Raw genomic sequence first — 14,188 nt, forward strand, 5'->3', positions numbered from 1 at the left:
GCTATTAGATGCCTCAGTGGATGCCAGACTGCTTCCCCTTGCTCCAGAAGCCATCAGTAAACAGGTATGCCGGTCAGGGCAGGACAGGGGTGAACCTAGTCTTTGTGCCGTCTGAGGCGGACATCAGAAAGCCGCCCCCCCCCCCCCGGAGGAGGGGGCGGAGCCGAGCGGAGGGGGCAGATCGGAGCGGAGGGGGCGGAGCGGGAGGCGTTAGCAGGCAAAGAGAGGACCTGCTCTCTGCTAAGCGTGAGGGGCGGCCGCTGGGGCGGCCGCTGGAGCAGTGCTGCGTCCACAGGGCGCTAGGTGGCGGTGACGATAAACCAGTCCAGGACAGCTTGTCCTGGACTGACTTAGGACAGCAAAAATGCCGCCCCCTGGCGCCCTGGCATAGTGCCGCCTGAAGCGGTTGCTTCAGGTCGCCTTATGAGAGGTGCGGCGCTGGGGCAGGAGATTTAGCTGAGGAAACAGGGAGAGCAGAATGCTGTGCAGCCTTCCTACATGCCGGCCAAACCACGCCCCTCCTGAATCAAATCTTTACTGCGACTAGCGAGTAGTATTCAAACAAGTACGAATATTTTGAATACTGTAGTATTGTATGGAATATCTACTCGATGGAATAGTACTCGCTCATCTCTACTAATAGCTTTAAATTACATTTACATATCACAGCCTCATATTATGGGCACTTCTGAGATTACAGCAATCAGAATGTTCAGAATAATCCCCAAATACAGATTTTACAATTTTACCCCAAAATCTGGATTTTAAGTAACTTAATAGCTACATTACATCTTTACTTGTAGAGTTCCAATCTTTATATAAGATCAGCAAAATCACAAGGTATACAATATAAAACTAGAGATGAGAAACATAGTGGAGCATAGTTTATGGAATAGTGCAGGAGAAGGACTAGACCAGAGATGAGCGAACAGTAAAATATTCAATTGTGTTATTTGTTTCGAATAGCCGCTCAATATTCAACTATTTGAACTATTGGAAAACCTCTAGAGCTGCAGTCACTATTCTGCTGTTACATCATGTCTTATACTCCAGTCACATCCAGTTCTGCTACATCTGAGATTGGACCAGAATTGCGACTGCTGTGGACCAATCTTAGACTCCGCCTCCTCCGGCAGAACCATCGTTGATTGGCCGAATGCTGTACTCTGTATGGTAATCGGCCAATCAACGCTGGTCAATGCATTCCTATGGGAAAAAGTCAGCTCCTGCATATCACAAGCTGACAGGGATCCCAACCAGATAGAGCCCCTGTAAGAGCGGTCACACTATATACCGTATACTGTAAGAGAGGTCACACTATATACTGTATACTGTAAGAGCGGTCACACTATATACTGTATACTGTAAGAGCGGTCACACTATATACCGTATACTGTAAGAAAGGTCACACTATATACTGTATACTGTAAGAGCGGTCACACTATATACCGTATACTGTAAGAGCGGTCACACTATATACTGTATACTGTAAGAGCGGTCACACTATATACCGTATACTGTAAGAGCGGTCACACTATATACCGTATACTGTAAGAAAGGTCACACTATATACCGTATACTGTAAGAGCGGTCACACTATATACCGTATACTGTAAGAGCGGTCACACTATATACCGTATACTGTAAGAGCGGTCACACTATATACCGTATACTGTAAGAGAGGTCACACTATATACCGTATACTGTAAGAGAGGTCACACTATATACCGTATACTGTAAGAGCGGTCACACTATATACCGTATACTGTAAGAGCGGTCACACTATATACCGTATACTGTAAGAGAGGTCACACTATATACCGTATACTGTAAGAGCGGTCACACTATATACCGTATACTGTAAGAGAGGTCACACTATATACCGTATACTGTAAGAGCGGTCAAACTATATACCGTATACTGTAAGAGAGGTAACACTATATACCGTATACTGTAAGAGAGGTAACACTATATACCGTATACTGTAAGAAGGTCACACTATATACCGTATACTGTAGGAGAGGTCACACTATATACCGTATACTGTAAGAGAGGTCACACTATATACTGTATACTGTAAGAGAGGTCACACTATATACTGTATACTGTAAGAGCGGTCACACTATATACTGTATACTGTAAGAGCGGTCACACTATATACTGTATACTGTAAGAGCGGTCACACTATATACTGTATACTGTAAGAGCGGTCACACTATATACTGTATACTGTAAGAGAGGTCACACTATATACTGTATACTGTAAGAGGGGTCACACTATATACTGTATACTGTAAGAGCGGTCACACTATATACTGTATACTGTAAGAGCGGTCACACTATATACTGTATACTGTAAGAGAGGTCACACTATATACTGTATACTGTAAGAGAGGTCACACTATATACTGTATACTGTAAGAGCGGTCACACTATATACTGTAAGAGCGGTCACACTATATACTGTATACTGTAAGAGAGGTCAAACTATATACTGTATACTGTAAGAGAGGTCACACTATATACTGTATACTGTAAGAGCGGTCACACTATATACTGTATACTGTAAGAGAGGTCAAACTATATACTGTATACTGTAAGAGCGGTCACACTATATACTGTATACTGTAAGAGAGGTCACACTATATACTGTATACTGTAAGAGAGGTCACACTATATACTGTATACTGTAAGAGAGGTCACACTATATACTGTATACTGTAAGAGAGGTCACACTATATACTGTATACTGTAAGAGAGGTCACACTATATACTGTATACTGTAAGAGAGGTCACACTATATACTGTATACTGTAAGAGGGGTCACACTATATACTGTATACTGTAAGAGAGGTCACACTATATACTGTATACTGTGAGGGAGGTCACACTATATACTGTATACTGTAAGAGCGGTCACACTATATACTGTATACTGTAAGAGGGGTCACACTATATACTGTATACTGTAAGAGCGGTCACACTATATACTGTATACTGTAAGAGAGGTCACACTATATACTGTATACTGTAAGAGCGGTCACACTATATACTGTATACTGTAAGAGAGGTCACACTATATACTGTATACTGTAAGAGGGGTCACACTATATACTGTATACTGTAAGAGAGGTCACACTATATACTGTATACTGTAAGAGCGGTCACACTATATACTGTATACTGTAAGAGAGGTCACACTATATACTGTATACTGTAAGAGAGGTCACACTATATACTGTATACTGTAAGAGCGGTCACACTATATACTGTATACTGTAAGAGCGGTCACACTATAGAGCTGTATACTGTAAGAGAGGTCACACTATATACTGTATACTGTGAGGGAGGTCACACTATATACTGTATACTGTAAGAGCGGTCACACTATATACTGTATACTGTAAGAGGGGTCACACTATATACTGTATACTGTAAGAGAGGTCACACTATATACTGTATACTGTAAGAGCGGTCACACTATATACTGTATACTGTAAGAGGGGTCACACTATATACTGTATACTGTAAGAGAGGTCACACTATATACTGTATACTGTAAGAGCGGTCCCACTATATACTGTATACTGTAAGAGAGGTCACACTATATACTGTATACTGTAAGAGAGGTCACACTATATACTGTATACTGTAAGAGCGGTCACACTATATACTGTATACTGTAAGAGGGGTCACACTATATACCGTATACTGTAAGAGCGGTCACACTATATACTGTATACTGTAAGAGCGGTCCCACTATATACTGTATACTGTAAGAGAGGTCACACTATATACTGTATACTGTAAGAGGGGTCACACTATATACTGTATACTGTAAGAGCGGTCACACTATATACTGTATATTGTAAGAGAGGTCACACTATATACTGTATACTGTAAGAGCGGTCACACTATATACTGTATACTGTAAGAGGGGTCACACTATATACTGTATACTGTAAGAGAGGTCACACTATATACTGTATACTGTAAGAGAGGTCACACTATATACCGTATACTGTAAGAGAGGTCACACTATATACCGTATACTGTAAGAGAGGTCACACTATATACTGTATACTGTAAGAGAGGTCACACTATATACTGTATACTGTAAGAGGGGTCACACTATATACTGTATACTGTAAGAGAGGTCACACTATATACTGTATACTGTAAGAGCGGTCACACTATATACTGTATACTGTAAGAGCGGTCACACTATATACTGTATACTGTAAGAGAGGTCACACTATATACTGTATACTGTAAGAGCGGTCACACTATATACTGTATACTGTAAGAGCGGTCACACTATATACTGTATACTGTAAGAGAGGTCACACTATATACTGTATACTGTAAGAGAGGTCACACTATATACTGTATACTGTAAGAGCGGTCACACTATATACTGTATACTGTAAGAGGGGTCACACTATATACTGTATACTGTAAGAGCGGTCACACTATATACTGTATACTGTAAGAGCGGTCCCACTATATACTGTATACTGTAAGAGAGGTCACACTATATACTGTATACTGTAAGAGAGGTCACACTATATACCGTATACTGTAAGAGAGGTCACACTATATACCGTATACTGTAAGAGAGGTCACACTATATACTGTATACTGTAAGAGAGGTCACACTATATACTGTATACTGTAAGAGCGGTCACACTATATACTGTATACTGTAAGAGCGGTCACACTATATACTGTATACTGTAAGAGAGGTCACACTATATACTGTATACTGTAAGAGAGGTCACACTATATACTGTATACTGTAAGAGCGGTCACACTATATACTGTATACTGTAAGAGGGGTCACACTATATACCGTATACTGTAAGAGCGGTCCCACTATATACTGTATACTGTAAGAGAGGTCACACTATATACTGTATACTGTAAGAGCGGTCACACTATATACTGTATATTGTAAGAGAGGTCACACTATATACTGTATACTGTAAGAGCGGTCACACTATATACCGTATACTGTAAGAGCGGTCCCACTATATACCGTATACTGTAAGAGAGGTCACACTATATACTGTATACTGTAAGAGCGGTCACACTATATACTGTATATTGTAAGAGAGGTCACACTATATACTGTATACTGTAAGAGAGGTCACACTATATACCGTATACTGTAAGAGAGGTCACACTATATACCGTATACTGTAAGAGAGGTCACACTATATACTGTATACTGTAAGAGGGGTCACACTATATACTGTATACTGTAAGAGAGGTCACACTATATACTGTATACTGTAAGAGAGGTCACACTATATACCGTATACTGTAAGAGAGGTCACACTATATACTGTATACTGTAAGAGCGGTCACACTATATACTGTATACTGTAAGAGCGGTCACACTATATACTGTATACTGTAAGAGCGGTCACACTATATACTGTATACTGTAAGAGAGGTCACACTATATACTGTATACTGTAAGAGCGGTCACACTATATACTGTATACTGTAAGAGGGGTCACACTATATACTGTATACTGTAAGAGCGGTCACACTATATACTGTATACTGTAAGAGCGGTCCCACTATATACTGTATACTGTAAGAGAGGTCACACTATATACTGTATACTGTAAGAGCGGTCACACTATATACTGTATATTGTAAGAGAGGTCACACTATATACTGTATACTGTAAGAGCGGTCACACTATATACTGTATACTGTAAGAGCGGTCACACTATATACTGTATACTGTAAGAGAGGTCACACTATATATCGTATACTGTAAGAGAGGTCACACTATATACTGTATACTGTAAGAGAGGTCACACTATATACTGTATACTGTAAGAGAGGTCACACTATATATCGTATACTGTAAGAGAGGTCACACTATATACTGTATACTGTAAGAGAGGTCACACTATATACTGTATACTGTAAGAGCGGTCACACTATATACTGTATACTGTAAGAGAGGTCACACTATATACTGTATACTGTAAGAGAGGTCACACTATATACTGTATACTGTAAGAGAGGTCACACTATATACTGTATACTGTAAGAGCGGTCACACTATATACTGTATACTGTAAGAGGGGTCACACTATATACCGTATACTGTAAGAGGGGTCACACTATATACTGTATACTGTAAGAGCGGTCACACTATATACTGTATACTGTAAGAGAGGTCACACTATATACCGTATACTGTAAGAGCGGTCACACTATATACTGTATACTGTAAGAGAGGTCACACTATATACCGTATACTGTAAGAGAGGTCACACTATATACCGTATACTGTAAGAGAGGTCACACTATATACTGTATACTGTAAGAGGGGTCACACTATATACTGTATACTGTAAGAGAGGTCACACTATATACTGTATACTGTAAGAGAGGTCACACTATATACTGTATACTGTAAGAGAGGTCACACTATATACTGTATACTGTAAGAGAGGTCACACTATATACCGTATACTGTAAGAGAGGTCACACTATATACTGTATACTGTAAGAGCGGTCACACTATATACTGTATACTGTAAGAGCGGTCACACTATATACCGTATACTGTAAGAAAGGTCACACTATATACTGTATACTGTAAGAGCGGTCACACTATATACCGTATACTGTAAGAGCGGTCACACTATATACTGTATACTGTAAGAGCGGTCACACTATATACCGTATACTGTAAGAGCGGTCACACTATATACCGTATACTGTAAGAGAGGTCACACTATATACTGTATACTGTAAGAGGGGTCACACTATATACTGTATACTGTAAGAGAGGTCACACTATATACTGTATACTGTAAGAGGGGTCACACTATATACTGTATACTGTAAGAGAGGTCACACTATATACCGTATACTGTAAGAAAGGTCACACTATATACTGTATACTGTAAGAGCGGTCACACTATATACCGTATACTGTAAGAGCGGTCACACTATATACCGTATACTGTAAGAGCGGTCACACTATATACCGTATACTGTAAGAGCGGTCACACTATATACCGTATACTGTAAGAAAGGTCACACTATATACCGTATACTGTAAGAGCGATCACACTATATACCGTATACTGTAAGAGCGGTCACACTATATACCGTATACTGTAAGAGCGGTCACACTATATACCGTATACTGTAAGAGAGGTCACACTATATACCGTATACTGTAAGAGAGGTCACACTATATACCGTATACTGTAAGAGCGGTCACACTATATACCGTATACTGTAAGAGCGGTCACACTATATACCGTATACTGTAAGAGAGGTCACACTATATACCGTATACTGTAAGAGCGGTCACACTATATACCGTATACTGTAAGAGAGGTCACACTATATACCGTATACTGTAAGAGCGGTCAAACTATATACCGTATACTGTAAGAGAGGTAACACTATATACCGTATACTGTAAGAGAGGTAACACTATATACCGTATACTCTAAGAAGGTCACACTATATACCGTATACTGTAGGAGAGGTCACACTATATACCGTATACTGTAAGAGAGGTCACACTATATACTGTATACTGTAAGAGAGGTCACACTATATACTGTATACTGTAAGAGCGGTCACACTATATACTGTATACTGTAAGAGCGGTCACACTATATACTGTATACTGTAAGAGCGGTCACACTATATACTGTATACTGTAAGAGCGGTCACACTATATACTGTATACTGTAAGAGAGGTCACACTATATACTGTATACTGTAAGAGGGGTCACACTATATACTGTATACTGTAAGAGCGGTCACACTATATACTGTATACTGTAAGAGCGGTCACACTATATACTGTATACTGTAAGAGAGGTCACACTATATACTGTATACTGTAAGAGAGGTCACACTATATACTGTATACTGTAAGAGCGGTCACACTATATACTGTAAGAGCGGTCACACTATATACTGTATACTGTAAGAGAGGTCAAACTATATACTGTATACTGTAAGAGAGGTCACACTATATACTGTATACTGTAAGAGCGGTCACACTATATACTGTATACTGTAAGAGAGGTCAAACTATATACTGTATACTGTAAGAGCGGTCCCACTATATACTGTATACTGTAAGAGTGGTCACACTATATACTGTATACTGTAAGAGAGGTCACACTATATACTGTATACTGTAAGAGCGGTCACACTATATACTGTATACTGTAAGAGAGGTCACACTATATACTGTATACTGTAAGAGAGGTCACACTATATACTGTATACTGTAAGAGAGGTCACACTATATACTGTATACTGTAAGAGAGGTCACACTATATACTGTATACTGTAAGAGAGGTCACACTATATACTGTATACTGTAAGAGAGGTCACACTATATACTGTATACTGTAAGAGGGGTCACACTATATACTGTATACTGTAAGAGAGGTCACACTATATACTGTATACTGTGAGGGAGGTCACACTATATACTGTATACTGTAAGAGCGGTCACACTATATACTGTATACTGTAAGAGGGGTCACACTATATACTGTATACTGTAAGAGCGGTCACACTATATACTGTATACTGTAAGAGAGGTCACACTATATACTGTAAGAGCGGTCACACTATATACTGTATACTGTAAGAGCGGTCACACTATATACTGTATACTGTAAGAGAGGTCACACTATATACTGTATACTGTAAGAGCGGTCACACTATATACTGTATACTGTAAGAGAGGTCACACTATATACTGTATACTGTAAGAGGGGTCACACTATATACTGTATACTGTAAGAGAGGTCACACTATATACTGTATACTGTAAGAGAGGTCACACTATATACTGTATACTGTAAGAGGGGTCACACTATATACTGTATACTGTAAGAGAGGTCACACTATATACTGTATACTGTAAGAGCGGTCACACTATATACTGTATACTGTAAGAGAGGTCACACTATATACTGTATACTGTAAGAGAGGTCACACTATATACTGTATACTGTAAGAGCGGTCACACTATATACTGTATACTGTAAGAGCGGTCACACTATAGAGCTGTATACTGTAAGAGAGGTCACACTATATACTGTATACTGTGAGGGAGGTCACACTATATACTGTATACTGTAAGAGAGGTCACACTATATACTGTATACTGTAAGAGCGGTCACACTATATACTGTATACTGTAAGAGGGGTCACACTATATACTGTATACTGTAAGAGAGGTCACACTATATACTGTATACTGTAAGAGCGGTCCCACTATATACTGTATACTGTAAGAGAGGTCACACTATATACTGTATACTGTAAGAGAGGTCACACTATATACTGTATACTGTAAGAGCGGTCACACTATATACTGTATACTGTAAGAGGGGTCACACTATATACCGTATACTGTAAGAGCGGTCACACTATATACTGTATACTGTAAGAGCGGTCCCACTATATACTGTATACTGTAAGAGAGGTCACACTATATACTGTATACTGTAAGAGGGGTCACACTATATACTGTATACTGTAAGAGCGGTCACACTACATACTGTATATTGTAAGAGAGGTCACACTATATACTGTATACTGTAAGAGCGGTCACACTATATACTGTATACTGTAAGAGGGGTCACACTATATACTGTATACTGTAAGAGAGGTCACACTATATACTGTATACTGTAAGAGAGGTCACACTATATACCGTATACTGTAAGAGAGGTCACACTATATACCGTATACTGTAAGAGAGGTCACACTATATACTGTATACTGTAAGAGAGGTCACACTATATACTGTATACTGTAAGAGCGGTCACACTATATACTGTATACTGTAAGAGCGGTCACACTATATACTGTATACTGTAAGAGCGGTCACACTATATACTGTATACTGTAAGAGCGGTCACACTATATACTGTATACTGTAAGAGAGGTCACACTATATATCGTATACTGTAAGAGAGGTCACACTATATACTGTATACTGTAAGAGAGGTCACACTATATACTGTATACTGTAAGAGAGGTCACACTATATATCGTATACTGTAAGAGAGGTCACACTATATACTGTATACTGTAAGAGAGGTCACACTATATACTGTATACTGTAAGAGCGGTCACACTATATACTGTATACTGTAAGAGAGGTCACACTATATACTGTATACTGTAAGAGAGGTCACACTATATACTGTATACTGTAAGAGAGGTCACACTATATACTGTATACTGTAAGAGCGGTCACACTATATACTGTATACTGTAAGAGGGGTCACACTATATACCGTATACTGTAAGAGGGGTCACACTATATACTGTATACTGTAAGAGCGGTCACACTATATACTGTATACTGTAAGAGAGGTCACACTATATACCGTATACTGTAAGAGCGGTCACACTATATACTGTATACTGTAAGAGAGGTCACACTATATACCGTATACTGTAAGAGAGGTCACACTATATACCGTATACTGTAAGAGAGGTCACACTATATACTGTATACTGTAAGAGGGGTCACACTATATACTGTATACTGTAAGAGAGGTCACACTATATACTGTATACTGTAAGAGAGGTCACACTATATACTGTATACTGTAAGAGAGGTCACACTATATACTGTATACTGTAAGAGAGGTCACACTATATACCGTATACTGTAAGAGAGGTCACACTATATACTGTATACTGTAAGAGAGGTCACACTATATACTGTATACTGTAAGAGAGGTCACACTATATACTGTATACTGTAAGAGAGGTCACACTATATACTGTATACTGTAAGAGCGGTCACACTATATACCGTATACTGTAAGAGCGGTCACACTATATACTGTATACTGTAAGAGCGGTCACACTATATACTGTATACTGTAAGAGCGGTCACACTATATACTGTATACTGTAAGAGAGGTCACACTATATACTGTATACTGTAAGAGCGGTCACACTATATACTGTATACTGTAAGAGGGGTCACACTATATACTGTATACTGTAAGAGCGGTCACACTATATACTGTATACTGTAAGAGCGGTCCCACTATATACTGTATACTGTAAGAGAGGTCACACTATATACTGTATACTGTAAGAGCGGTCACACTATATACTGTATATTGTAAGAGAGGTCACACTATATACTGTATACTGTAAGAGCGGTCACACTATATACTGTATACTGTAAGAGCGGTCACACTATATACTGTATACTGTAAGAGAGGTCACACTATATACTGTATACTGTAAGAGAGGTCACACTATATACTGTATACTGTAAGAGAGGTCACACTATATACTGTATACTGTAAGAGAGGTCACACTATATATCGTATACTGTAAGAGAGGTCACACTATATACTGTATACTGTAAGAGCGGTCACACTATATACTGTATACTGTAAGAGGGGTCACACTATATACCGTATACTGTAAGAGGGGTCACACTATATACCGTATACTGTAAGAGAGGTCACACTATATACCGTATACTGTAAGAGAGGTCACACTATATACCGTATACTGTAAGAGAGGTCACACTATATACTGTATACTGTAAGAGGGGTCACACTATATACTGTATACTGTAAGAGAGGTCACACTATATACTGTATACTGTAAGAGAGGTCACACTATATACTGTATACTGTAAGAGAGGTCACACTATATACTGTATACTGTAAGAGCGGTCACACTATATACTGTAAGAGCGGTAACACTATATACTGTATACTGTAAGAGAGGTCAAACTATATACTGTATACTGTAAGAGAGGTCAAACTATATACTGTATACTGTAAGAGAGGTCACACTATATACTGTATACTGTAAGAGTGGTCACACTATATACTGTAAGAGAGGTCACACTATATACTGTATACTGTAAGAGCGGTCACACTATATACTGTATACTGTAAGAGAGGTCACACTATATACTGTAAGAGAGGTCACACTATATACTGTATACTGTAAGAGAGGTCCCACTATATACCGTATACTGTAAGAGGGGTCACACTATATACTGTATACTGTAAGAGAGGTCACACTATATACTGTATACTGTAAGAGAGGTCACACTATATACTGTATACTGTAAGAGAGGTCCCACTATATACCGTATACTGTAAGAGGGGTCACACTATATACTGTATACTGTAAGAGGGGTCACACTATATACTGTATACTGTAAGAGGGGTCACACTATATACCGTATACTGTAAGAGGGGTCACACTATATACTGTATACTGTAAGAGAGGTCACACTATATACTGTATACTGTAAGAGAGGTCACACTATATACCGTATACTGTAAGAGAGGTCACACTATATACTGTATACTGTAAGAGAGGTCACACTATATACTGTATACTGTAAGAGCGGTCACACTATATACTGTATACTGTAAGAGCGGTCACACTATATACTGTATACTGTAAGAGAGGTCACACTATATACTGTATACTGTAAGAGAGGTCACACTATATACTGTATACTGTAAGAGCGGCCACACTATATACTGTATACTGTAAGAGAGGTCACACTATATACTGTATACTGTAAGAGCGGTCACACTATATACTGTATACTGTAAGAGCGGTCACACTATATACTGTATACTGTAAGAGAGGTCACACTATATACTGTATACTGTAAGAGAGGTCACACTATATACTGTATACTGTAAGAGGGGTCACACTATATACTGTTTACTGTAAGAGCAGTCACACTATATACTGTATACTGTAAGAGCGGTCACACTATATACTGTACACTGTAAGAGAGGTCACACTATATACTGTATACTGTAAGAGGGGTCACACTATATACTGTATACTGTAAGAGCGGTCACACTATATACTGTATACTGTAAGAGCGGTCACACTATATACTGTATACTGTAAGAGAGGTCACACTATATACTGTATACTGTAAGAGCGGTCACACTATATACTGTATACTGTAAGAGAGGTCACACTATATACTGTATACTGTAAGAGGGGTCACACTATATACTGTATACTGTAAGAGAGGTCACACTATATACTGTATACTGTAAGAGCGGTCACACTATATACTGTATACTGTAAGAGAGGTCACACTATATACTGTATACTGTAAGAGGGGTCACACTATATACTGTATACTGTAAGAGCGGTCACACTATATACTGTATACTGTAAGAGAGGTCACACTATATACTGTATACTGTAAGAGCGGTCACACTATATACTGTATACTGTAAGAGCGGTCACACTATATACTGTATAGTGTAAGAGGGGTCACACTATATACTGTATACTGTAAGAGCGGTCACACTATATACTGTATACTGTAAGAGCGGTCACACTATATACTGTATACTGTAAGAGAGGTCACACTATATACTGTAAGAGCGGTCACACTATATACTGTATACTGTAAGAGAGGTCACACTATATACTGTATACTGTAAGAGAGGTCACACTATATACTGTATACTGTAAGAGAGGTCCCACTATATACTGTATACTGTAAGAGAGGTCACACTATATACTGTATACTGTAAGAGCGGTCACACTATATACTGTATACTGTAAGAGCGGTCACACTATATACTGTATACTGTAAGAGAGGTCACACTATATACTGTATATTGTAAGAGAGGTCACACTATATACTGTATACTGTAAGAGCGGTCACACTATATACTGTATACTGTAAGAGCGGTCACACTATATACTGTATACTGTAAGAGGGGTCACACTATATACTGTATACTGTAAGAGCGGTCACACTATATACTGTATACTGTAAGAGAGGTCACACTATATACTGTATACTGTAAGAGCGGTCACACTATATACTGTATACTGTAAGAGCGGTCACACTATATACTGTATACTGTGAGAGTGGTCACACTATATACTGTATTCTGTAAGAGAGGTCACACTATATACTGTATACTGTAAGAGAGGTCACACTATATACTGTATACTGTGAGAGTGGTCACACTATATACTGTATTCTGTAAGAGAGGTCACACTATATACTGTATACTGTAAGAGAGGTCACACTATATACTGTATTCTGTAAGAGAGGTCACACTATATACTGTATACTGTAAGAGGGGTCACACTATATACTGTATACTGTAAGAGA

Source organism: Leptodactylus fuscus, chromosome 1 (assembly GCF_031893055.1).
Source record: "Leptodactylus fuscus isolate aLepFus1 chromosome 1, aLepFus1.hap2, whole genome shotgun sequence".
Taxonomy (NCBI): Eukaryota; Metazoa; Chordata; class Amphibia; order Anura; family Leptodactylidae; genus Leptodactylus; species Leptodactylus fuscus.